This window comes from Monodon monoceros, unplaced genomic scaffold (assembly GCF_005190385.1).
Source record: "Monodon monoceros isolate NGI ecotype Baffin Bay Population unplaced genomic scaffold, NGI_Narwhal_1 Super_Scaffold_21, whole genome shotgun sequence".
NCBI classification, from domain to species: domain Eukaryota; kingdom Metazoa; phylum Chordata; class Mammalia; order Artiodactyla; family Monodontidae; genus Monodon; species Monodon monoceros.
Genome location: NW_021703778.1, coordinates 149,981,345 through 150,008,446, shown reverse-complemented (window position 1 = coordinate 150,008,446; position 27,102 = coordinate 149,981,345). Strand labels below are relative to the sequence as shown.

Genomic DNA, 27,102 nt, shown 5'->3' with positions numbered 1-27,102 from the left:
TCCTAAAGAGACCTTGAACTCCTAGAGACCCTGGACACTTGGTTATTAAAGCCACCCTCTGGTTCCCCCTAGCCTTGCAAACCATAAATGACTATCAAGAACAGCGGAAACACAGGTATCATTCTGAGAAATAATGCTTGGTTTAGATGCACACGAGTGGCACATTCCTAGATCTGAGCAAGAACTTGGCCATGGATTGAAGGAAAACTGACCCAGGACAGAACTTGCCTTAAGGAAGACTAATAAGGAACAATGAAGAAGCCAGGTTTACGGAAATAGACTAGATATGGAGAAACGGAGAAAGTTGATTCACAGTTGAATCAACTGAGTGGCAGTAGGGCTGGGGGCACTAATGCATGTCAGAGAATGAGAGTAAACGAACTATGAGGACCTTAAACCAATTATTATACTGATAATTCTGAATATAAGTAGCCGGGATGGATTTGGTCTATTACCCCATTAGCTGATGGTGGAGACCACAATAAAACACTTCAGTCCAACTCATTTGATTCCCAAATACTTGAAAAAAATTTTTTTTACACAATAGGTAGTGAGTTCAAAAAGTTATTGCAGTCTCAGTAACTGAGCTCTTACTTAACTCACCATGTGTTTACTTTTTTTTTTTTTAAAGAAGATGTTGGGGGTAGGAGTTTATTAATTAATTAATTTATTTATGCTGTGTTGGGTCTTCGTTTCTGTGCGAGGGCTTTCTCTAGTTGTGGCAAGCGGGGGCCACTCTTCATCGCGGTGCGCGGGCCTCTCACTATTGCGGCCTCTCTTGCTGCGGAGCACAGGCTCCAGACGCGCAGGCTCAGTAGTTGTGGCTCACGGGCCTAGTTGCTCCGTGGCATGTGGGATCCTCCCAGACCAGGGCTCGAACCCGTGTCCCCTGCATTAGCAGGCAGATTCTCAACCACTGCGCCACCAGGGAAGCCCACATGTGTTTACTTTTTATCTCTCAAGTAGACTGCATATTCCATGAATCTCATAGAACTGTCATACTAAATGAGGCTGTCTATGTAAATTCCTTTAAAAACTAATTTACCATACAAACATGGGCTAGGATTTGAATGGTGAAATAAGTTCTATTTTTCACTGTCTCCTCACCCACCCTTCCTTTCTAGGCCTTCTACCCCAGTTTGTGATCTTTTTCCTGTTAGACTAATGGGAAGAATCAAAAGGAAGAAGGAAAGGAAAATCAGATAATAACAATAATGGCTAACATTTAATAAGTACCTACTGTGTGCCACAGTCCTCATAAATATCATTTTGATCCTCATAACTAAGGCTTACAGAAGTTGTATAGCATCACACGGAGCTGATTAACATGGTGGGGGCAGCAGTGGAACCTGGACAGTTTGACTCCAAAGCAGGGTGCTCTGTTCTCGTCTCCGTCATCAACCATCAGGCTATCCTGGGCTCATTTACATGGTGGAAGTTGCAGGGATCCCCAAGAGAAGCAAGAGATGGCAAGTCTCCAGACATTTTTCAAGTCTCTCCTGCATCACATTTCATATTGTCCCATTGGCCAAAGCAAGCCATGTGGCCAAGCCCAGAATCAGTGTGGGAACAGATAACTCTAGAGCCTGGATTCAGGGTGGAGAATTATTGTAACCATTTTTCAAAATTTAGAGTATGAATATGATAGATATTATTTATTTCATATGCAGTGTGTGTCAGACATTGTGCATTTAATACAACCACCCAATGAAGAGGTTATTAAAATTATCCCTTTGAAGATAATATAACTTGCTCAACTCCCAAGTGGCACAGCCAGGATTTAAACCCAGCAGAGTGACTGATGCCAGGGTGCTCTCACAAAAGTGGGTCCTACGTGGAAGAAGCACATTAACTCGCCTAGGAGTTGGAAGTCCTGGGTTCTAGAACTAGATCTCCCGGGAGTAGAAAAATGAACAAGTTGATTTACAGACCCTTTCCAAGTCTAATACTCCATGATTCTAAGTAATGAAGGATAAATGGCTAAAAGGAAAGCAGTCAGTTTCACCTCTGTTAGCTCCTTTTCCACCATAGTTAACAATAATTCCATCTTACCTGCTTACTATAACTTTTTTGCAAAAACAAACAAAAACAAGCAAACAAACAAAAACTACCAAAAGTTCTTTCTTTCTCCATCTGTGGATGGACGTCTACACCGAGGGATTCCTTTGAAGCCACTTGTTGAAGATGGCCAAGCCTCCATCGGCCTGGATCTCTCACTGCCTATCTACAGCTGGGCTTTATAGATAAGTGGGAAATGAACATCTACTTTGTGAAGCCACTGAGATTTTAAGGTTCATCTACTAATCAGCTAGCCTTAATCTAGCTAACATAAGCAGATTCCTTTGATTAATGTTTTACATGCTTTCTAAGAGATGACAGATGAAGAAACTGACCAAGACATACCACTGAATCATGACACAAAGGTTATAAGCCTACAGTTTAAAACATACCCAATATATTCATACGCTGAATCCTGGGAATTGCATGAGTAAGCACTGGCCTTGTAGTTAGATGTTTTTCTTAGCTCTCTGATGAGTGAGGCAATAAACATCTCAGTGATGTCGGAGTAGGAAACATTGGGGATGAGCAGATACTGGGGTGTGGAGGGAGTGACAGGTCAGGGACATGCTTTACTGCTCCATTCAAGCCAGGAAGAAAACATTTCCATAATTTATGAGACCCTAAGCCATGCAAGAAATACAATATTTTTCTAAAGCAACCAATCACACATAACCATAGGGACAGGCAAAAATGTGGTGCTTACCAGCTGCCACATCAGGTTGGAAGTTATTATCAGGGTGAGAAAAAAAAAAATCAATGCTAACAATGGGACACTGTTACTTACAGCAGTTGGCCTGTTGCAGCCTCTCCTTGCTAAGAATCTCAAGGAATTATACCTGAAACTTGGCAAGACTTACAGCAACCCTGGAAAGAAGTGAGACCAACACTTAAAGGCCAGGTATCAAACAAAAAAAGTAAATTACCCAGATCTAATAAGGGACAGGGCTTGGCTCAATCTCCAAGTCATATCTGAGTTTCAAAATGGCTTTATTATTTACACACTTGAGTAATTTTCTTTCTGTGGTCCAGCTAGAATTCCGAAAGCAAAAAGATGAGAATTTCATAAAACAATACATTTATAGCACTCCTCTGAGATATGTGGATATCTTCAATATCCCAGGAGGGACTCCTTACAAAAGATTTTTTGGAAGCATCTCAGAACCAATACCAAATTTAGTAGAGAGCATTTCTCTGCTTTCTTGGATTCATTGAAATCAGAGCTAAGCAAAGAGTTCCAGAGGATTAAAACTGAATGACTAGTCTTGGTGATGTTATGTAATAATAATAATAACAACAACAATAGTTATTATCATAGCTTCCTCATATTGAGCACTTTCTACATGCCAGGCTCACTTTTTTCATGTACTTCACACATATTAATGTACTTGTTTCTTACAATAAGTTCATGATAAAAATACTCTTATTATTTCCATTTTATAGATGAGGAAATTGAAACATGGGGAACTAAATAACTTGCCCAAAGTCATCAGTGAGGGGGCAGAGCCAAGATTTGAACTCAAGCTTTCTGTCTCTGAAGCCACATTTGCAACTATTATGTTACTAATACTAATGCTTGCATAGCAAAAAAAAAAAAACCACAAACAAACAAACAAAAATACTGCTTGGATAATCATTTCTTTTCTTTTTCTGATTTGTTTTCATTTTATTTATTTTTTTAATTGTGGATAATCATTTCTTGCTCTAGCTACCTTGGACATTCAGAAAACAGAGAAGCATTTTTACCTCCCCATACCAAGAAGATCCTAGACCATCCTCTCCTGAGCCTCAGATCCTTTACTCTCCAGATCACTAACAACTTCTGTGACTTAGAGCAGAAGACTCAAAGTTAGCAGACACCCAGAATTCAACTTCCCTCATACAAAAGTTTGTCTGGGAGCTTAGGCTGATGGAGTGCTAGGGTTTAAGGAAGTAGACAGCCCAACCAGAGGGGATGGGCTTTTCTGAGTTAGAAAAGGGATAATGAATTCCTGAGTTTCTATGAATAATAGAGACCCAAGTCCCCTTTGAAGTAACGCCCAAGATAGAAGGGATTCCTGCTGGTTCCTACAGAACCAACGCTACAGCCTGAAGAAGAGCAGAAAGTGTTTCTCTGGCCAAGTTTGTGGTCAGTAGAGGGCCATTATGAGGAGCCTCTCTGTAACCAGCAGGCCTATGAGCTTGACAGCTAGTGAAAGAGCAAACTGGAGAGCTGCATCACGTGTCAAATAGAGAAATAATTACAACTGGGCCCCACGGGAAGGATGCAACCCTCTACTGCTATTTTCCTGATCTCATGAAAGTTTCACCCAAATTTTTGAAGAACTCTAGGCAATGTGTTCCCTCAAACATAATGCAATTGATTTTTTCACATACTCTTCCACCAGATGAGAGCTCAGAACCAAATTTAATTTGATTTAGGGAAACTAAAATAATATGATGTGTCTTGCACTTGAGTGTTATAGAGTAATATTCTCTACCCATGCACTTACAGTACTACATGCAAATACTGCCCATGATCTGTGGCTCAGTCTGACCATCTCGAGGGTTGATTAGATGCTTAAAATAAAATATTCTTTATTGTGGTCAAATATACAAAACATAGAATTTAACATTTTAAGTGCACATTTCACTGCCAGTAGGTATATTCACATTGATATGCAAGCTCAGAATCAATTTGCTTAAAGAATTCACCACGGTGGCGAAGAAGAAAACTTCTAAGGGCCTTTTGATACATTTAGGGCAGCTGGTTAAAATTGGCCACATTTTTTTAAACATTTTAGATAAAAAGGAAATACAATTTGGCCTTTAGAAAGCTCAACAAAAGACTTAATATTTACTTTAGCGTGCATGGTAGAGCTCATATCTTGAATTTTCTTTACTTACTTTCTAGCATACAAAACAGATATAAGAAAAGGCAACTGTAAAACAGCCCTAAAATAGACAATCTGAAAACACTTCAGAAAGCTAGACGGGAAGAGCGTATAAAACCCATCTGACCACGAAAGCCAGGGTTCAAGTAATAATGCAAATATAAAGAAAGCCATTAACCTCTACCTTCACCCCTCTTGGGCACTGGTGTGCCTGCGAATACACACCATAATGGCAGTGACTGTGCGTAAATCTCCGTGTGATTTGTCAAGCAATCTGAGGCCTATGAGATGCATTGCCGGATTCCAAATGGAGTCTGGTGTTGTGATCAAATCCACAGAATTTCTTAGTCACACCCTTGCAGTTTTTCCTCTTCCCACTATTCCAAGCCAGGAGAGCACACGATGAGATCCACATTCCTATGTGCCCAAGCATCCACATTCACCCTTTCATCCCCTAATGAGGCAAGAAATCCAGGCAGACCCTGGATCTCAAGGGTTTTATTCCCATACCGTTATCCTCATCAAAAAGCATTTATTAAACACCCAATTATAGAGAATGCAGTGAAAGCTTTCATCTCTATAAAACAAACTATATAGACGCAAGCCTAATCCTCTAGGAGTTCCTAATCTATTCAAAAACAAGTGACAGGCACAGATTACAAGCTTCGACTTAGCGTTCTGGTTTTGTAGCAACTCAGAGAGATTCAAGGTGTGTCAAGAAGTGTCACAAAATTCCCAATATAAAATGAATGAGGATTTACCTTGATTTTAAAGATAACTGGCAGATCAGTAGATAGACACACACATACCTCCAACTGGAGGCTAATAGCCACATTTTGGTTACAATTCAGGAAGCTTAATTTCACACATGAAATAACTAGCTAATGTGGAATTTAAATAATGTAGACCGAACATAGGGACTTCAAGGACATGGAAGGTGATTCCACAAAATGGAATAAATCTAAGCTTGACAACCCCAGAAAAGGTGGTAATCAATTACTAACTCGTAGTTCATGCTAATCAAAGGAGAGCCAGTCCAGCATCTGTGTCATATACCAGTGGGGCTGACCTTTGGAGAAGAGTGGCATGGCCCTCGACGCCATAATAGTGATCATAATAGTGATGTAATAACCCTGAGAAGGACTCTCCCCTCCCAGAAGATGGGAGGCACAGCATCACCAAGGCTGCAGGTCTTTGCAGTCAAACCAACCTGAATTCAGACCTGCACTAGCCACTAGTAGGCAGTGTAAACTTGGCAGTCATTTAACTTCTCTGAACCTCACTTTCATCTGTAAGATGGGCATGATGATTTCTAAACACAGAGTTGTTTTGAGAACTTTATGATGTGTTATAAAATGTCTAAAACACTGTAGACACCCAGAATATCGTGTTCCTTTACTTGAGTGACAGGTTCTCACTTCCATAGCAGTAAAACGGAGATCATTGACTGGGAGTCCATAGGTCTTATTTGGCCAATAAAGTGCTTTAAACATTTAAATTAAATGCAACATCAAAAAATCAGAAACGCTAAAATAAAATACAGATTTTCAACTTTTCTTTAAAAATGGAAATTTCTGGCAAAGCGATGACCACATTTCCCTGAGGCAATTCATCCAATGACCCTAAAAAGGGCAGTGCCCCGTAAAAAGGGCATGACTTCCTCAGGTCTCCATTGCAAACCCCACACAGCAGACAGTCCTCATTCTCTACATGTTCTAAGATTTCGTAGGCTTCTGAGTTTGAAATCCTCACTACAATCACAAGGAGCCTGGGTCTTTCAATAACATTAAATGAAAAAGTATTCTTAGGCCCAGCTAAAGACATAAAGCTGCTTGTGCTTTGTCTGGATTTTAACACTGTAACAGAAACACAGCAAACCTATCTCTCCTTTTCGTGCTCTACCTTATTTCAAGAAAACTTTTCTGTGTGGGTTGACTTCAGTCTGCCCACCTGATAAGACCTAGGAGATCAATGCTTCATCATTCTCCCTGGATTAGCTTTGATACTGACCCATTCTACCAGGCAGACAGATCAAATGTGTCAGTATATGATGCTGTTTGTAATGGAATAGTCTTATGCTTGTTAAGGCTCCATATGAGTTCTATGTAACAGCCCCAGGGCAAAGACTCAGACTGGAGTCTTGGCTCATGTATCCATACCCTGCGGAGTTGTTGAGGGGTAGGTTTAACAGCCAAGACCTTCTCTTGGGGCCTGAAAGCGACAGCCTCTTATGAGGAGATCAGGCCCACCTAAAGGTCCATCTTTAAACATTTTCTGTATCCCCATCCATCTGGGGATAATAATACTGAATTTCAGGGTTATCATGAATGATTATTTAGCATACAATGGTAAGCACACGCATGTAGAAAGCACATAGCATAGGATGTGGCTGGTAGTAGGAGCTCAGCACACCCACGGACTCAACATAATTGAAGAAAGGATCATTATGGTGTTTTATCAGCAAAAGAATCCCTCCACAGAACACTCCCACAACAAAATGTTTCTCAGCAAATGGTTTCAGGGCCACCCTTATCAGAATTATCTGAAATGCTGGTGAAAAATATGTACTTCCTGAGGTCCCCTCCCCATGAACAGAGATACACACACACACACACACACACACACACACCTGCTGACCCATTATCTCTTCAATAACCTTTCCTTTAAGGACACCATGCAATGAAAGTCTAAACAAAGAAAATTCTCTTCCTTTCCACGTCCTAACTAGTAGCTGGGTTTGCTACAGGGCTTAAGAACTAGTCATTTTTCAGATTGTTACTCTAGCTGGTCACAGACAACATATAATGCTGCTCATGTTAGTGAATAATCAGCGAACTAGAAGCCTGTGGCACAGCATACACTTGCTCTCTCAAGTAATTATTTATTTAACAGATGGCTGCTGACTTTGCTGACTACCCTAGTACATGAAGGGTGATAACTCACTTCCTGCTATGACCCCATATTCAATTAACTAAAGTTCCCCAAAGTATGCCCCTATAGAATAGTAGTCTCGGGGGTACCAAAGTGTGCCAACAGATCAACTTAGGATGGGAAACTAAGAACTCTCTCCCCTTCTTGGAGATCAGCACATTAAAGACAATGATAAGTCCTGCAGTGAATAATCCTATTTAACTCCAGTTAATGCCAGTTTTTCCATACTTATATGACCAGAGATTCTGCTTTTGTGGCTTCTTACGTGTAACAGTTTACAAAACAGATTTTCTATGGAACACATTTTGGGAAATGATTGGCATAACCGTGTGACCTTCCATTTATCCTTAAAAATGACCAAACCAGTCACTTTTACATGAAATGGGAGCATTATTAATTACTATACTGGAACAAGTATAAAGTGGGCCCATCCTAGAGAAACTAGGACATATGGTGACTCTAGAATAATGCACCTCCTTTTGTTTGGTGTCACATAAAACCCAAATTCAAGCAAGTGTCTCAGGCCCTGGGACCAGCCTTGCCTCTGGTCAAGGAGAAAACAAAAAGTTCAAAACCCATGAGACTTAATCCTGATCTTGCTGACTGTGGTCCTGAACTGCCCAAGCCCTTGTATCTCAGATCTCATCGTTCTTCCCTATCTTGCCCTGACCTCAAGTTGTTGATACAGGCCTGCTCCACACTGATCCTCCCAAAGACTGACATCCCATCCCACATCCTAGATCCCTGCCAGGTGTCCCTGAGACCAATCATCTGTTTCCTCCTGGGCCTCTGTCTACTGCGTGTAAGGACCTGCTGGCTTCTGGGATACACACCTGCTAACTGCTGCCTTTTCTTCTAGCCTTTTTTTTTTTTTTTCTTTTTTTTGCGGTACGCGGGCCTCTCACTGCTGTGGCCTTTCCCATTGCAGAGCACAGGCTCCGGACGTGCAGGCTCAGTGGCCATGGCTCATGGGCCCAGCCGCTCAGAGGCATGTGGGATCTTCCCGGACCGGGGCACGAACCCGTGTCCCCTGCATCGGCAGGCGGACTCTCAACCACTGCGCCACCAGGGAAGCCCCCTTTTTTGTTTTCTTTTTTTAAACTTTATCATTTCTAAGAGTGGCTTTAAAAAAAAATAACCTAAGGGTGAACAAATAATTTAGTATTTTGCCTGCAGGTAGTATTTTATTTTATTTATTTATTTTTGCTCTCCTGGTCTTAGCTGCGGCATGTGGGATCTTCATTACAGCATTCAGGAGCTTTTTAGTTGCAGCATGTGGGCTCTTTAGTTGTGGCATGAGGACTTCTTATTTGTGGGATCTAGTTCGGGATCTAGTTCCCCGACCAGGGATCAAACCTGGGCCCCCTGCACAGGGAATGCAGAGTCTTACCCACTGGACCACCAGGGAAGTCCCCTGAAGGTACCATTTTAATATGTCAAGACTTGCCATAAACTAAATAAACAGACTGCAAATAATGTCATTAAGCCAGGTAAGAGCCAATAAGTTACCAATCTTACATTGGTAACATCCTCACATTTCTGCCAGGGACATTAAGTATAAAATAAAATGGTGCTGTTCCCTTCCCAAGTAACTACAGCTCCTTTAGTATATCATTTATTCTTAGATATTGTCTGGTGCGAAAAGAGAGCTCCCTCACAAATATATAGAGAGTTTATAAGTTACTCAGATTTACACTGGACAGAGACTCAGGGTGTCAGGCCATGAAAGAGAGTTCTTAGGAGCAGCCAACCATTATTACTCCCTCTCCAAACATGCTGTAGACATTTATCCTCTGCCTCCTCTTCTCTGTGTGATTAGTTCAAGATTTCCAAAAGTATCACAAAACAAATGGCGAGGCAAGAGAGTTTAACCCTCGGGTACCATTTCTTGCAACTGCCCTACGTAGCTGACGTCATATCAAAGTAGCTGAGGAACAGTTGGGTCCATTTAGATTGCAAACGGAAAGTAAAAGCTGATACGTTTGACAGGCGGGCTGCTGTTCAAAAAAAAAAAAAAATGGAAACAGCAAATGTAAAATTCTTTGACCAAGCCCTTATGAATTTTTCAGCTATTGCTATTCAAATACAGAAAAGAGTATTCATAGACTACTGGACTCTGTTCTGTAAGCAGACTTGCAGCTATATCACACAGCATGCTCAGCCTGCAGCCCCAGATCTAGTGGTTTCCAGAAGGAAGTCAGCCCTGCAGATGAGTGATGAAATTTATTGACCTAAGCATGGCAGATATGTTAATTATAAAACTAATACTTATCCTAAACAAGATTTCTTTTCTAGGCAAAAAGAAGAATCAACCTATGTAACAAAGGCATTGCTAGACACGTAGCATGCAGATGACAAGGTTCCGGAGTGAGCCTTTCAGTGTGGCAGGTGTTTCTGTGCTGGGGGAAGTAGATGGTAAACGCTGGTCACATGACCTCCCATGAGGCTCTGGCAGGGACTGGAAGAAGAAGGAGGTCATCTTTGGGAAAACGTCTCTGGGCCTCCTTGGAGATCCAGTGTGGGGTTACACAAAAGATAACTAGGCCACTGTTTCTTCATTTGCATAAAGCCCTTTAATGTCCTTTCCAGATTTAATATTTGATAATTCTTTGTAAAAAATAATATTATTTCTTTTGGCCTCTCATTTCCAATCCCATGTCTGTCTGTCTCTCTATGTGCTCAGACAGAAAATATGAAAAGGGCTGACAGCTCTGGATGGGCAAGGGGTAGCTGATAGGTAATTCATTATGTCTCAAGCTTCTCATAACAACTACCTTCTAGAATTAAAATATCACTCTGTCCACAGATAACAAGTTCTCAAATGGCTCCCAAGGATCCTTGCCTCCTAGTTATGCCCAAGTGTAATTGTCTCCACTTTTTTAGTTCTGGTGAACTGCTCTTAATGAGCAGAATACAACAAAAGTCATGGGATGTGACTTCCTAGTTTACGTTACAAAAGACTGTAGCTCTGGTCTTGTTCACACTCTCTGGCTCTTGTCACTTGCTCTCAGATAAAGCAAGCTGCCATGTCATGAGCTGCCCTATAGAGAGGTCTGTGTGGCAAGGCAATGAGGGAAGCCTCTGGCCAACAGCCAATGAGGAATGAGACCTGCAGTCCAACAACTTGCAAGGAACTAAATCCTGCCATCAGCTATATGAGTGAGTTTAGAAGCAGCTCTTTCCCCAGTAGACCTTTGAGATAACTGCAGCCCCACTTTGATTAACTGAGCCAGAGGACCCAGCTAAGGCATGCCTGGGTTCCTAAGTCACAGAAACTGTGACATAAGAAATGCTGTTTTCAGCTGCTAAATTCTGGGTTAATCTGTCATGAAGCCATAGATAACTAATATATACTGCCTCCGTAGAAGTGCTATGTAGTAAGGTAAAGAAAGGGAGGGAGAATAAACTGGCAGTGGGGCAATACAAGAGGCTTGATCGTCTGCATTTGCCTGTACCTCTAGCCCCTAAGAAGGAGGAAAATAGAGAGCTACCTACTCCCATTAATGGTAGAAAGAAAACAGTAAAGATTTGGAGGATAATGTCTGAGCAAATAAATCTTTGAGGTCTGGGAATATATATAATTGTAACTCCATCACCTAGCACAGTAGCTGGGTCATAGAAAAAGCCCAAGAATATTCGATGAATACATTAAAGGAGTGAATAAATTAAAGGACTCCCTATTTCAGTCTAAATAGTACTGATTAGAACCATGTGAATGGAAACAATTATAAGGGAGCTTTTTCTTGTGCCTGTATCAACCTGCAACCATGTTCCTATATTGCTCGTCTTCCCTTAGAATCCTAAGAGGAGGTAGAGAAAGCCTTTCACAGTTAGATGCTCATAGTACTAGCCTGTACTTTCCTCTCAGCTCACCCATTTGTGTGGAACAAACAAACAAACTGGAGGTCCAAATATCCAGATTTACATAGATAAATTAGTGTTAACCATCCTTACTTTATCACTGTAGATGGCAGCTTCTCTTTATAAAGTGCGCCTTTAAATAGGAGCTCTCCCAGCACCTCCAAGTACTTGCTTCCAGATCATTAACCGCTTAACGGAGAGGCTAAGGAGGAAAAGAAACTTAAAACTGTTATCTTTGTTAGAAGTGACTGCCCAATGACGATCAATCAGAAGGAAAACAAAGCGCCCCTGAAATTGCAATGTTCATTAATGGAAACATAAAGTTCTATTTAGAGGGAAAAAAAGGATAGCAAAACTCTAAGTTTCTAGAGAACAAAGCTTCCAGAATTCTGCTGGAAAACTAAAGGGCAGCTATACCACTTAGACTTGCTCTGATAAACTGGATTCTGTGGACTGAGGTTTAAAATAAACCTAAAGTTAAGCAAAATAAAGAATGTGGGGCTTCCCTGGTGGCGCAGTGGTTGAGAGCCCGCCTGCCGATGCAGGGGACACGGGTTCGTGCCCGGGTCTGGGAAGATCCCACATGCCACAGAGCGGCTGGGCCCGTGAGCCATGGCCCCTTACCCTGCGCTTCCAGAGCCTGTGCTCTGCAATGGGAAAGGCCACAACAGTGAGAGGCCTGTGTATCGCAAAAAAAAAAAAAAAAGAATGTGAAAGACAACCAAGAGGTCAGGCATGCTGTGGCAGACAGACAAAGATGGCCCCCAATGGTCCCCACCGCCTAGTATTTATGCCCTTGTATAATGGCCTCCTTTTGAGTGTGGGTGGAACTGGGTACTTACTTCTAACTAACAGAGTATGGCAAAGGTATTGGGATGTCACTTCTGTGATTATGCAAGATTGCAACTTCCAACTTGTTGCTGCCTCTCTCTCTCTCTCTCTCAACCTCTCCCCACATCCCTCCTGCCCCCCCTCCCAAACTTTTGCTGGCTTTGGTAAAGCAAACTGCCATGGCTGGCGGGGAAACCCACACAGCAAGGAACTGAGAACAGTCTCCAGCTGACAGCCACTAGGAACTGAGACCTTCAATCCAACAACACTGCAGAAATAGAATTGTTCCAACAACCCTGTGAGCTTGGAAGTAGATCCTTCTCCAATTGAGCCTTCAGATGAGACCCCAGTCCTGGGGGAAACCTTGGTTTCAACCTGTGAGAGACCCTAAGCAAAGGACCTAGTCAAGCTGTGCCCAGAATCCTGACTCTCAGAAACTGTGACAGAATAAATGGGTGATGTTTTAACCTGCTAAGTTTGTGGTAACGTGTGAAACAGCAAAAGATAACAAAAGGTAACAGACAGTCACAATTTTCATTCAACACAAAATCACAAAGAGTTATGAACAGGTACCCGTTCTGTGTTCTATCACAGGGAGCAGTGGGGAGAAAAGAGAGGCCTAGTTATTCAGTTGAATGGAGATTCTTCTTTGCACCAGAAATGTGAATATTTTGCCTTAGGTTTGGTGAAAATGATGAGAGATTAAGGATGGACTTGAGAGGCCCCTATGAAAGGAAACTAACATTTGTTGATTGCTTATCTGTGTCACGCACTGTGCTGGGCAGTGACCTACCTACACAAATATTATCTAACTGAATCTTCATAATGACATTATTCTAAATAGTAACAGTGGTGGTGCTAAAAGAAGAAGAAAAGGGGGTAAGGAGGAGGAAGAGAAATAATAGCAAACATTTACTGAACATTTCTTATGAGCCGACAACTTAAGTACTTTAAAAATATCTCATTCAATCCTCTCAACTATTCAATGAGGTAGTTTATAATTATTAAAAAAACATTTTACAACAAAAAAACCCAAGGCACAGAGAAGCTAATAACCATGCCCAAATTTATATGACCAATAGAAAACAGAGCCATGATTTGAACCCAGGCAATCTGGCTCCAGAGTCCCCCTCTATTTAATCCACACAGGTGCTGAAGTCACCATGTGATTATCACCTTAAATGTGACATTTTTCTAGAGGCTTTCCCATGCCTTTGCACTAAGATGGGTCACAGCAAGTTTAAACGTAAGCACCACCCCTGAATCTTGCAAAGCTACAAGTCCTGTAAGCCAAGTGCTTATTACCCTTACACCGATCAGGTGTGAGGAGGAATGACCCAGAGCTAATATCAAACATTCCTGAAGTAAAAACAAACAAACAAAAAACTAGCCCTGTTTGTCCAAGATTAAACTCTTTCTGGAATATACACAGAGACATACATTGTTCGCCACTGGGATCCCCACCTGTCTGGACCATGTATTAGGACAGAGTCCTAGAAATGTCAGACAAGTCATTGACACAAAGACAAATCAAGCCACAGAACAAAAGAGCCAATCCCAGGAAGAAATCGCTTTACATTTCCAGGCCAGTGGAAGCAGCTGGAGGATCATCTCCTTCTGCCTGTGCTCAGTTGTTCCTGCTCTGCTCCCTGTCCTTGGCTGGCTGCCGCAGTGACACTCCCATCTGGCACTGGCCTTGGGCAGACACACTGAACACTCCGCAAGGACAGGGACGTGCATCTGTTCCATGAAGTGTATGCGGATATGGTGCAAGTGCCAAGCACTATGCTAGGCACTAGGGATGCATCTCTACCCCCCATTTCTCACAAAAACCCCAGCTCTCTCCTTAACACGTAACACATGTGGGGGCCTTGATAGGCTGCTGGATGAACTGGTGAGGAGTGAACTGATGAAAAGTGACAGAAGAGAGGATTAAATGCAGACTCAAACAAATAAAACTGTTCCTCCAGGACAAAAGGAAAGGGCCTTGGATCAATTAACTTTGTGATTCTAATAACAACTCTGTGATATATCTTTGGTTGTTGTTCTCATCCTACAGATGAGGAAACTGAAGCTCAAACAATATAACTTACCCAAGTCCAATGGCTAAAGCCATGGCCAGGATTCAACTCCAGGCAGTTTGAGGCTACAGTCCATGCATCTAACCATGAAATATATTGCCTCCCAGTATGGTACCTGGCACAAAGTAGTCATTCAATGAATAGAAATTGGACAGACAGATGGATGGATGGATGGGCAGGTGATGGGTGAATGGATGAATGGATGAATAGACAGATAAATTAATGGATTTACTATGTAGATCTACAAATGAAACAGAGTAGCACATAAAATGTGGTGTCTGCTTCCAGGTTAGTGAGAACAGCAAGTGATAGCTTCTCTTTTCTTACAAATCAATACAAGTCTTCCAAGGCTGGGGCTTGTGGCTTCTTTCATTATGTAGGTGGTGGGTAGGTGCATTCTTTAAGAGAGTCAAAGAAAGACGGCAAGGCAGATTTATGAGTTATGGGGCAACGAGGCCTCAGACAATGAACGTTCATAACTGTAAAACCACTAATTATGTCTGTGGCTGTGTTGGCTGGAAATAATGACAAAAGTAATCAAACCCTGGGCTCAGGGGGAAAACATATTGCCTTTCCACTGTCCTTTTCCTAGGCACCATACACTGTTGCATTTACCAAGAAAACTTGCCATAACAAATTTCAGAGTGAACAGTAGGTGGACCTAGATACTCCAACATCTCATCAGGAATGTACAGCAATGGCTCAGTGCCAACGTCAGTGAGATCTGTTTGATCTAATGACATAATTGCACATAGAAAACTGGAACCATGGGGCAAGAAAACTGTTTTTGGTACATTAAGATCACAGAAGCCAAAGCAGGCATCTCATATTAACTCACACTAGTCATCTGTTCAAGACTCTGTGATAGCTCCCCATGACAACTCAGAGTAAAAGCTGAAGTCCCTTCAATGGCCATATAGACCCTACATGCTCTCCCAGTAGTAAACTGCCCCCCTTCTTCACTCTGCTCCAGATGTGCTGGCCATATCTTCCCCAAACGTCTACATGGCTAAATCCCTCATCTTTGGACCAAATGTCTACTTCTCCTCCTACCCAGCATTCCTATCCACTTAACCTGATATGCTTTGTCTTTTTCTATAGTGCTCATCACCATATAACATATTATAAAAGTGAATCACTTGTAATATTTATTTTTTTTATCACCCCCCACCACCACCACCAGAATGTCAGCTCTACAAAAGGAAAGAGTGCTTTTCTCTTTTTGTTCATTGATGTATTCTAGGCCCCTAAAACAGTGTTTGGCACATAGCAGACACTCAGTAAATATTTGTTGAATAAATGAATGCAGTTTACATTTTCAATGGGAAAGAAAAGAAACCTATTTAACTTTTCCATTTTTAGGAAGTGGTTCCCCGAATTCAAAAGAAAATATTTCACATCAAAACTCCAAAATGGGGCTTCCCTGGTGGCGCAGTGGTTGAGAGTCCGCCTGCCGATGCAGGGGGCACGGGCTCGTGCCCTGGTTCGGGAGGATCCCACATGCCGCGGAGCGGCTGGGCCCGTGAGCCGTGGCCGCTGAGCCTGCGCGTCCGGAGCCTGTGCTCCACAATGGGAGAGGTCACAGCAGTGAGAGGCCCGCGTACCACAAAAGAAAAAAAAACAAAACACCTCCAAAACGCAGAGGGAAAAATTCCAAAATGAAACAGAGATTTTTAAAAATCTATAGTTGAATCAATCGAAACTTGGGGAAATTTTAGAGGCTGACTTTTTTCTCCCAATTTCAACTGTCTTCTGAGGAGGTAGGCGTCCCTCTGACTAATGCAGGTACAGTGTTGAAGAGGCTACGATGGTTGGTGTTTTGGCATTCTCTCACACAACATTTTAAAAAATAAGAATAAAAATTAAATACCTAAGTAATACCTGGAGATTCAATCCAGGTCATTGGAGAAAACTGTATCCCTTTCTCACCCCTCCATTTGTTCTGATGAGGGCTCAAGCCCTCCCAACTCCTATAATTTATGTCTTACTCTTGTTAAGATGGTGGTGTCAGTAAATGGGAGTAAAACACAGTACTGAGGCAGAAATGAAAGCAGTAGGATGGGTAGGTGCAGTGGATGGTCTAGTTACCAGTGATAGATGATTTATAATCATATAAGGTTCTTTGGGACAAGAGTCTGCCCAGGCTGATGGGGTGGAGAGCAAGAGGCCAACAACAGTGATGTCAGTCAGGGATTCAGGAAATTCTCACCCTCAGTATGGGGTGAGGGGTGAGTAGTGGGAACCTCAAAGCACTCGGTGCCTGACTCTTCCTCCAGAGAGCATCAAAATGACCCCAAAACCGCAGATTGCCCATCCAGAGCTTATTCCTAGTCCCTGATGTAAGAAATCAAGAGCTGTTTCGATCATTCTCTGAGAAGACTCACCAGTGCCACTAAAGAAACTCTAAGCTTTGTAGTTTTTGTTGCAATTTAGTAGACACAGTTTTCTTAGTCACTGAAATTAACCAAGATAATAGGTTAAAAGCCTGATACATAGCAGGTGTTCCCTCTCTTCTCCTTTTCCTGCTGGGACATGCATGGTAGAAACAATGTTGCTATTGGGATCTGTGCACCTTGCTTTGGAAAACAAGAGATGATACTCTATTTCAGCATTTAAGAAATCTCGTTATCTTCCTCATAAGTAAAATTAGCCACAATATGTATTTCACTCTTTGGGATCTCAAGGCTCCTTCTGGGTATCTAGAGGTTGTCAATTTTGCTCATTCCAGTAGAGCTGGAGACAAGAGAAAGTACAGCGACATCTCAAGGGTCTGCTAACATGGCACTTCGCCCTCAAAACACAAACACACACACACACACACACACACACACACACACACACATGCTGTTTGACAAAATAAAGAGGAGGCTACAGGAAAAAAAAAGCAAGAATTTTTTCAGGGAATGCCAGACTCCTCATAATGGGTGCCTGAGCTTCTGAAAAGAAGCATGCTAGGCAATTGCTTCCAAATTCCATGGACCAATCCACAGAACTTTTGCAAATATTCTTTCAGTAGCTACAGCCACATAATCTATTGCTTTCTTTCCCCCACTCCAACCCTTATCTAAGGTTACAGCTAAACCATTTTGATGACTCGGACATATTTTGTCTACGCCCCTATTATTAAGTTTGAAGAACAGAAATAAAACGAAACAAAAATCTCTGAAAGGCTTTTTTCAAGTCATTGTGGTCTCACTCCCTTTACCCAAGCAGCCAAACAGGCTGGATGTGGGTTTCTATGTGATTAGGAGTTAAGCACTTCTTCTCACCCTGATTTCAACTGAATTAAAGAGAATGGTTTAAAACCACCTCCCAAAAACCTATGTTAGACTATGAGTTGGCAACCTAAGCATAATGTCTTTCTCACAGCAACAGCTCCATGAAGGTTGGTTTTAACCATTAATGTCAATGATATCTCAAAAAGCATAGCTTAATGGAAAGTACCTCTGTTAAGGATGGAAAGTAGGCCTGCACATTTGTGCTAAGTGACTGTCCTGGCAGCAATCTCTTCAAAATAGCCAGGGCTAAGGGAGAGAAGTGCTGAGATCCACCTCCTAGGACAATGAGCAAAAGAAAAGAACAGTATCTTCTACTTCCTTTGCAGGCATCTTACATTTAGAAAAGGACAATTCCATGGGCTGGAAAGTTATTTCAGCCTTTTAATTTCAATCCATGCTGACACTCTCCTTAAATTTTTTTTAATTTAATTTATTTTTTTATACAGCAGGTCCTTATTAGTCATCCATCTTATACACATCAGTGTATACATGTCAATCCCAATCTCCCAGTTCATACCACCACCACCACCACCCCCGCCGCTTTCCCCCCTTATGTGTCCATACGTTTGTTCTCTACATCTGTGTCCCTATTTCTGCCCTGCAAACCGGTTCATCTGTACCATTTTTCTAGGTCCCACATATATGTGTTAGTATATGATATTTTTCTCTTTCTGACTTACTTCACTCTGTATGACAGTCTCTAGATCCATCCACGTCTCTACAAATGACCCAATTTCATTCCTTTTTATGGCTGAGTAATATTCCATTGTATATACGTACCACATTTCTTTATCCATTCATCTGTCAATGGGCATTTATAGGTGCTTTCATGACCTGGCTATTGTAAATAGGGCTGCAATGAACATTGCGGTGCATGTGTCTTCTTGAATTATGGTTTTCTCGGGGTATATGCCGAGTAGTGGGACTGCTGGGTCATATGGTAATTCTATTTTTAGTTTTTTAAGGGACCTCCATACTGTTCTCCAGAGTGGCTGTATCAATTTACATTCCCACCATCAGTGCAAGAGAATTCCCTTTTCTCTACACCCTCTCCAGCATTTGCTGTTTGCAGATTTTCTGATGAAGCCCATTCTAACTGGTGTGAGGTGATAGCTCATTGTAGTTTTGATTTGCATTTCTCTAATAATTAGTGATGTTGAGCAGTTTTTCATGTGCTTCGTGGCCATCTGTATGTCTTCTTTGGAGAAATGTCTATTTAGGTCTTCTGCCCATTTTTTTTTTTTTGCGGTACATGGGCCTCTCACTGTTGTGGCCTCTCCCGTTGCGGAACACAGGCTCCGGGCGCACAGGGTCAGTGGCCATGGCTCATGGGCCCAGCCACTCCGCACCATGTGGGATCTTCCCAGACCGGGGCACGAACCCGTGTCCCCTGCATCGGCAGGCAGACTCTCAACCACTACGCCATCAGGGAAGCCCCTTCTGCCCATTTTTTGATTGGGATGTTTGTTTTTCTAATATTGAGCTGCATGAGCTATTTATATATTTTGGAGATTAATCCTTTGCCTGTTGATGCATTTGCAAATATTTTCTCCCATTCTCAGGGTTGTCTTTTCATCTCATTTGTAGTTTCCTTTGTTTTGCAAAAGCTTTGAAGTTTCATTAGGTCCCATTTGTTTATTTTTGTTTTTATTTCCATTACTCTAGGAGGTGGATCAAAAAAGATCTTACTGTGATTTATGTCAAAGAGTGTTCTTCCTACGTTTTCCTCTAAGAGTTTTAGAGTGTCCGGTCTTACATTTAGGTCTCTAATCCATTTTGAGTTTACTTTTGTGTATGGTGTTAGGGAATGTTCTAATTTCATTCTTTTACATGTAGCTGTCCAGTTTTCCCAGCACCACTTATTGAAGAGACTGTCTTTTCTCCGTTGTATAGCCTTGCCTCTTTTGTCATAGATTAGTTGACCATAGGTGCATGGGTTTATCTCTGGGCTTTCTATCCTGTTCCATTGATCTATATTTCTGTTTTTGTGCCAGTATCATATTGTCTTGATTACTGTGGCTTACTATACTGTAGTATAGTCTGAAGTCAGGGAGTCTGATTCCTCCAGCTCCGTTTTTTTTCCCTCAAGACTGCTTTGGCTATTTGGGGTCTTTTGTGTCTCCATACACATTTTAAGATTTTTTGTTCTAGTCCTGTAAAAAATGCCATTGGTAATTTGATGGGGATTGCATTGAATCTGTAGATTGCTTTGGGTAGTATAGTCATTTTCACAATATTGATTCTTCCAGTCCAAGAACATGGTATATCTCTCCATCTGTTTGTGTCATCTTTGATTTCTTTAATCAGTGTCTTATAGTTTTCTGAGTACAGGTCTTTTACCTCCTTAGGTAGGTTTATTCCTAGGTATTTTATTATTTTTGTTGCAATGGTAAATGGGAGTGTTTCCTTAATTTCTCTTTCAGATTTTTCATCACTAAGTGTATAGGAATGCCAGAGATCTCTGTGCATTAATTTTGTATCCTGCAACTTTACCAAATTCATTGATTAGATCTAGTAGTTTTCTGGTGGCATCTTTAGGATTCTCTATGTATAGTATCATGTCATCTGCAAACAGTGAGAGTTTTACTTCTTCTTTTCCAATTTGTATTCCTCTTATTTCTTTTTCTTCTCTGATTGCTGTGGTGAGGACTTCCAAAACTATGTTCAATAATAGTGGTAAGAGTGGACATCCTTGTCTTGTTCCTGATCTTAGAGGAAATGCTTTCAGTTTTTCACCATTGAGAATGATGTTTGCTGTGGGTTTGTCATATATGGCCTTTATTATGTTGAGGTAGGTTCCCTCTATGCCCACTTTCTGGAGAGTTTTTTTATCATAAATGGGTGTTGAATTTTGTCGAAAGCTTTTTCTGCATCTATTGAGATGATCATATGGTTTTTATTCTTCAATTTGTTAATATGGTGTATCACATTGATTGATTTGCATATATTGAAGAATCCTTGCATCCCTGGGATATATCCCACTTGATCATGGTGTATGATCTTTTAATGTGTTGTTGCATTCTGTTTGCTAGTATTTTGTTGAGGATTTTTGCATGTATATTCATCAGTGATACTGGTCTGTAATTTTCTTTTTTTGTAGTATCTTTGTCTGGTTTTGGTATCCGGGTGATGGTGGCCTCATAGAATGCGTTTGGTAGTGTTCCTTCCTCTGCAATTTTTTTGGAAGAGTTTGCGAAGGATGGGTGTTAGCTCTTCTCTTCAATGTTTGATAGAATTCACCTGTGAAGCCATCTGGTCCTGGACTTTTGTTTGTTGGAAGATTTATAATCACAGTTTCAATTTCATTACTTGTGATTGGTCTGTTCCTATTTTGTTTCTTCCTGGTTCAGTCTTGGAAGGTTATACCTTTCTAACAATTTGTCCATTTCTTCCAGGTTGTCCATTTTTTTGGCATAGAGTTGCTGGTAGTAGGCTCTTAGGATGCTTTGTATTTCTGCAGTGTCTGTTGTAACTTCTCCTTTTTCATTTCTAATTTTATTGATTTGAGTCCTCTCCCTCTCTTTCTTGATGAGTCTGGTTAATGGTTTATCAATTTGTCTATCTTCTCAAAGAACCACCTTTAGTTTTATTGATCTTTGCTATTGTTTTCTTTGTTTCTATTTCATTTATTTCTGCTCTGATCTTTATGATTTCTTTCTTTTTTAAGGTAATTATCGATATGTATGTTCCTATTACCATTTTCTTAATTGTTATGGGTTTGTTTTTGTAGGTCCTTTTCTTCTCTTGTGTTTCCCACTTAGAGAAATTCCTTTAGCATTCGTTGTAGAGCTGGTTTGTTGGTGCTGAATTCTCTTAGCTTTTGCTTGTCTGTAAAACTTTTGATTTCTCCATCGAATCTGAATGAGATCCTTGCCAGGTAGAGGAATCTTGGTTGTAGGTTCTTCCCTTTCATCACTTTAAATATATCATGCCACTTCCTTCTGGCTTGTAGAGTTTCTGCTGAGAAATCAGCTGTTAACATTATAGGAGTTTCTTTAATTTTTGTCAATTTGATTACTATGTGTCTCAGCATGTTTCTCCTTGGGTTTATCCTGCCTGGGACTCTCTGTGCTTCCTGGACTTGGGTGGCTGTTTCCTTTCCCATGTTAGGGAAGTTTTTGACTATAATCTCTTCAAATATTTTCTCGGGTCCCTTCTCTCTCTCTTCTCCTTCTGGGACCCCTATAATGCGAATGTTGTTGTGTTTAATGTTGTCCCAGAGGTCTCTTAGGCTGTCTTCATTTCTTTTCATTCTTTTTTCTTTATTCTGCTCTGTGGCAGTGAATTCCACCATTCTGTCTTCCAGGTCACTTATCCATTCTTCTGCCTCAATTATTCTGCTATTGATTCCTTCTAGTGTATTTTTCATTTCAGATATTGTATTGTTCATCTCTGTTTGTTTGTTCTTTAATTCTTCTCGAACTTTGTCAAATATTTCTTGCATCTTCTCAATCTTTGCCTCCATTCTTTTTCTGAGGTCCTGGATCATCTTCACTATCATTATTCTGAATTCTTTTTCTGGAAGGTTGCCTACCTCCACTTCATTTAGTTGTTTTTCTGGAGTTTTTATCTTGTTCCTTCATCTGGTACATAGCCCTCTGCCTTTTCATCTTGTATTTCTGTGAATGAGGTTTTTGTTCCACAGGATCCAGGATTCTAGTTCTTCTTCCTTCTGCTGTTTCTCTCCTTAAATTCTGACATAACAAATCTGGATCTTAAGTAGGTTTTGTTTTTATATTAAGCTGACTTGATTTTGGCTTTTATTTTGTCATGATTTAGAATGTATTGAGTTTAGAGGTTTGGAAATTTTTTAAAAATCCATTTTACTACAACACTGAAAGTCATTACACCTCTACATGTCAAATTATACTTTTCCAAGATGTTATCTGCTACATAAGGCTGATTCCCTTTCTATCAGCAGGAGGAAGAGCCACAGTTTTCCTCTAACAGAGGGTAATCCAAAGATGAGATTCTTTTAGAATTTCTCCCAGCTAATTACAAATCAGGTTGGTTGGAAGGCAGTCTGTAAAAGATTAGAGTGGCTGGGATGGGGAACTGGTACATAAAATGCACAACACCCTCGGAAGAACATAGGCAAATGTATGAAGGTCAACGATGTGATGTACTTCCCCATCACTTGCTAAGTATCCTTTGGTTCTGGAAGCATCATCTGAGAGGGCACTACCCTCTGTGCAGAACCAGAAATGGCCATGGACATACGTTAAAACAAAACCAGAGGGTTGAAATGCAATAATTAAGATGGGTGAGTCTATACAGATTTTCCAACTAATTTTTACACTTGGCAAATTTTATGCCTTCCCACAAACATATTCTTGGATATATAACAAGATGATATTCCTCTTAACCATTATAAATGTTGACTTTTATTATTATTGAGAGCTTTAATCCATGTCTAAATCAACAATGGAAGACAAAAGATAGGCTGACCCCATGCCAGAGTTTTCTTACTTAATGACATTTTCCACCCTGTGGGCATTTATGTCCGGGACCCCCTGGCTGGAGTTGGGGTGTGTCTGTAATTAGCTGTATATTAGGGGGTGGTAGAAATGGTATATCTGTGTGTAAGAGCCTATTTATATGTCACGTTAGGGAATTTGGACTTGAGTTTCAATATTTACACTACACCAATACTAAAACTAGACTAGTATACTAAACACAATACTTAAGACTTTTCCTAGCATTTTTTTTTTTTTTTTGCAGTACGCGGGCCTCTCACTGTTGTGGCCTCTCCCGTTGTGGAGCACAGGCTCCGGACGCGCAGGCTCAGCGGCCATGGCTCACGGGCCTAGCCGCTCTGCGGGATGTGGGATCTTCCCGGACCAGGGCACGAACCCGTGTCCCCTGCATCGGCAGGCAGACTCTCAACCACTGCGCCACCAAGGGAAGCCCCTTAGGACTTTTTAAGTGCTTATCAAATGCTAAGAACTGGATTAAGTACTTTATATGCATAACCTTATTTAATTTTTACACACCCCCTTTGAGGTAAGCTGAATCCTTACTTTGGGGATGTTAGCATGTCTTTTGAAATATGTTACTAGATGGCAGTTGTTTTTAAAATGTGCTACAAAAATCTTAGCAGTCCTAAATTTGTTCTCAGTATTAAAAATCTAAATATCTGGGGATCACTGCACTAAAAGATCTTACCACCCTATAGTCACACCCATCTCATACTGTACCTGCTGGATCAGTGGAAGGTGGGAGGGGTTTCTCTTTTCTTAAGCTGTTACTGTGTGATAGACCTTCTATAATGTATGTCAGATATACTATTTCATTTCATCCTAAATGCAAAACAACCTTGCAGGGTTATCATTATTTATTCCCAAATCTGATTGATGAGTAAAAAGAGGCTTGGAGAGATAAGTAACGTACCCAGGGCCAATGCTGCTCAAATACTAAGTGGCAGAGGCAGGATTTAAATCTAGCACCTGTGAGGTCCCAAATGCCATATTCTTTCTGCAACATCCTACTCGTGCTAGGGCTTCCATGGCTGGATTTCAGAGAGAAATTATTAACTTTCTTCTTAAGGCTTATGAGGGAGGAACCTTTTTCAGACACATTCCCAACTAAGAACTCCATAGACTTTACTAGTGACTCATGGATGCGATCTCTCAACAGGAGAAAGTCTGGAGAGCACACATCAATGTGACATACGGATTATGTGTTTGATTTAGAGTAAGGAGTTGGGGCTCTTTGGCAGCATAAAACTACATCCTTAGCACAATTTCAATTCAGGTTTTGTTCCCAAAGAATCATAAGATGCACGATATATGCCAGATATTGATAGTTTTGTGTATGTATATTCACGTATATGGAGTTGTATGAGGCCATGTTAATTTGCTATCTATCTTCACAGTCACAGAATGCCAAATCAGGAATTCCTGTCTCTGCAAAGGTCATGAGAAGACATTCCAATCCAACAAGGTATTGTAAGGCTTGAATGTCTGCTAATCCTCCTTTTCTTCTGCCTCGTTCCCCACCAGCTTCGCTCAGAGAGAACAACAAAGAACCCACCTCCACAGCTCTCTCTGGACATCACTGGCCTGTGACCTTGGCCACACAGTAGTGGCAGGGAGGGCCTGACCAGAATCCCATCCATTTTCCCTCCCCCTCTGGGTGGCCAATGAGCTGGAAAATGAAGGACACAATGCAGGTTTATGAGACTCATAATTAGGTCATAGCTGAGCCTAATTCCCTTCATCTACCAGCTGGGGCCAGTGGACCAGCACATGCTACCCAACCAGTTTCCAGGGGTGCCCAACTTGAATACCTCCTTTCTTCCTTAGGAGGCCCCCTCCTCAAAGCTCCTAGCAGACCAGCAGCAGCAGGCCCAAGGAAACCCAGCAAAGCTACTCTTCTCTGTACAGGTCACAGCACTCTTGGAGAACAGGGTCTCCTTTGGGAACCGCACTTTAAGAGGAGGCACATGCAGAAGGGATGTCTGACAAATGGAGGACTCAGAGAGGACAAAACAGCAGTCTTCCAACGCTACACATCAGCTACGGACAGAAAATCAAGGGTTAGTGGGTAAAAATTATAGTCACATGACCTCTGATAAGTCACCTAACTTCTCTGTGCCTCTGTTTTCTTACATGTAAAATTGGAATAATAACGGTACCCACCTTACAGGATTGCTAAGAGGAATAAATGTCACAAATATTAATATATGTAAACGGGGCTGGTGCAGAGTGAGCACTTCATGAATTTAGATGATGATAATGATGATTAGGTAGATTTGGGTTCAATACAATTTTTTTTCCTAAAAATTATAAATAAATGTAAAACAATGACTTGCGTTAAAGGCAGTCGTAAGCTGGTAAGTCCCCCACCACCAGAGATATTCATCTGGGTAAGACACAGGGGCACAGAAACAAGCCCATGGCAGAGATGCTATAGAAAAAATTCCTACATTGGTAGGGGAACGTTTAAAAAGTAATAATACTATGTTTTGTGGCTCTTTAGTGCGTTCAGAATATTTTTCCCACGTGATTTTTCTTTCAAAGCCAACCAGGGAAGTAAGCAGGGTAAGTAAAATGCCCACTGCACAGAAGGTGAAACCGAGGCCAGATGTCTTGTCTAAAGCCAAACAGCTTTATCTGAAAGTGTAGGAGTCTGAACAGAGAGCTCTTGTGGCATCTTAGAAACTGTTTCTCCCTCCATCTCATCTCCTTGCCTCGTCTCAGAAGTGCCCGCGTTGCTGTGCAGATTTATTCCTGTCACCTTCTACCCCATGTGAATCGTTCCCTCTCGGTCTAATGCTGACATCTACTTGCTTGAGCTTCCAAAATCCCGTTGTCTCACAAATCTCCTCGCTTAATCCTGCATTTGTCTGTCAACGTAATTTGTTTAGCATAGGAGAGGGGGGAAATAAATGTTTAAGCTTGAACTTTGACTCTAGGGTTCAAGGAAGAGGCTTGGAAATCATAAAACCAGAAGGGCCTTCAAGAAAGAGAGAGGTAGGTGAAAATATCCTTGTGTGTGTGGGGGGGGTTGTCCCCAGGTGTGCACGACACACTTTTCCATTGTTCTTCCTAAATTGCACATCCACCAGACAGACTCACACTACCCAGTCTGTCCTCATCTTAGAATTCGGGGGAAGGTAAAAGCCATTGCCAAGTCTTTTGGCAAGCAGGACAGTACTGGGTTCAGTTTCAAGAATATCTCATGGGGGCCCAGGGGAGATGGATGGCCTGGCAGCAACTAAGAGCTTCAGGCCCATAAACCAAATTGCCTGAAAGAGTGAGTCAGTTATTTTCTCATTCATGGTTTCCAATGGCACCAACAAAGCTTGAGTCCTCAGAGTCCCTGGAGAGACATTTTCGGCCTGTGCACACATTCGTGCTTATTAATGTTGCATGATCCTCAGCTATCCACACCAAACAAGCAACCCAAGCCCTCCCTCTCCAGGGCTGCATTTACTTTCTGCTCCTGTTTGCATAAATCTGATCTACTCGCTTCATCCTCACGAAAGGACCTGGATCTCCTATGAAAAGGAACTCTCTTGTCAACCCATGGTAAATGCGGGCCACGCTAATTTCTCTTTTCTCCGTTCTCCCGTGATCACACTTGCTTCCCTCCTGTCCCCTCTCCTCCTTCCTCTCCCCCTCCCCATACTTCTCCTTCTCCGCCTCCTTGTTCTCTCTCTTTTTTTTTTTTTTTTTTTTTTTTTTT

At 41.5% G+C, this 27,102-nt stretch overlaps 1 protein-coding gene across 19 annotated transcripts in view; it reads right to left on the bottom strand.

Moving 5' to 3' along the window:
- Positions 1–27,102, bottom strand: part of NRXN3 (neurexin 3) — a 1,692,180-nt gene that overhangs the window by 1,352,030 nt on the left and 313,048 nt on the right. The window lies entirely within an intron of this gene.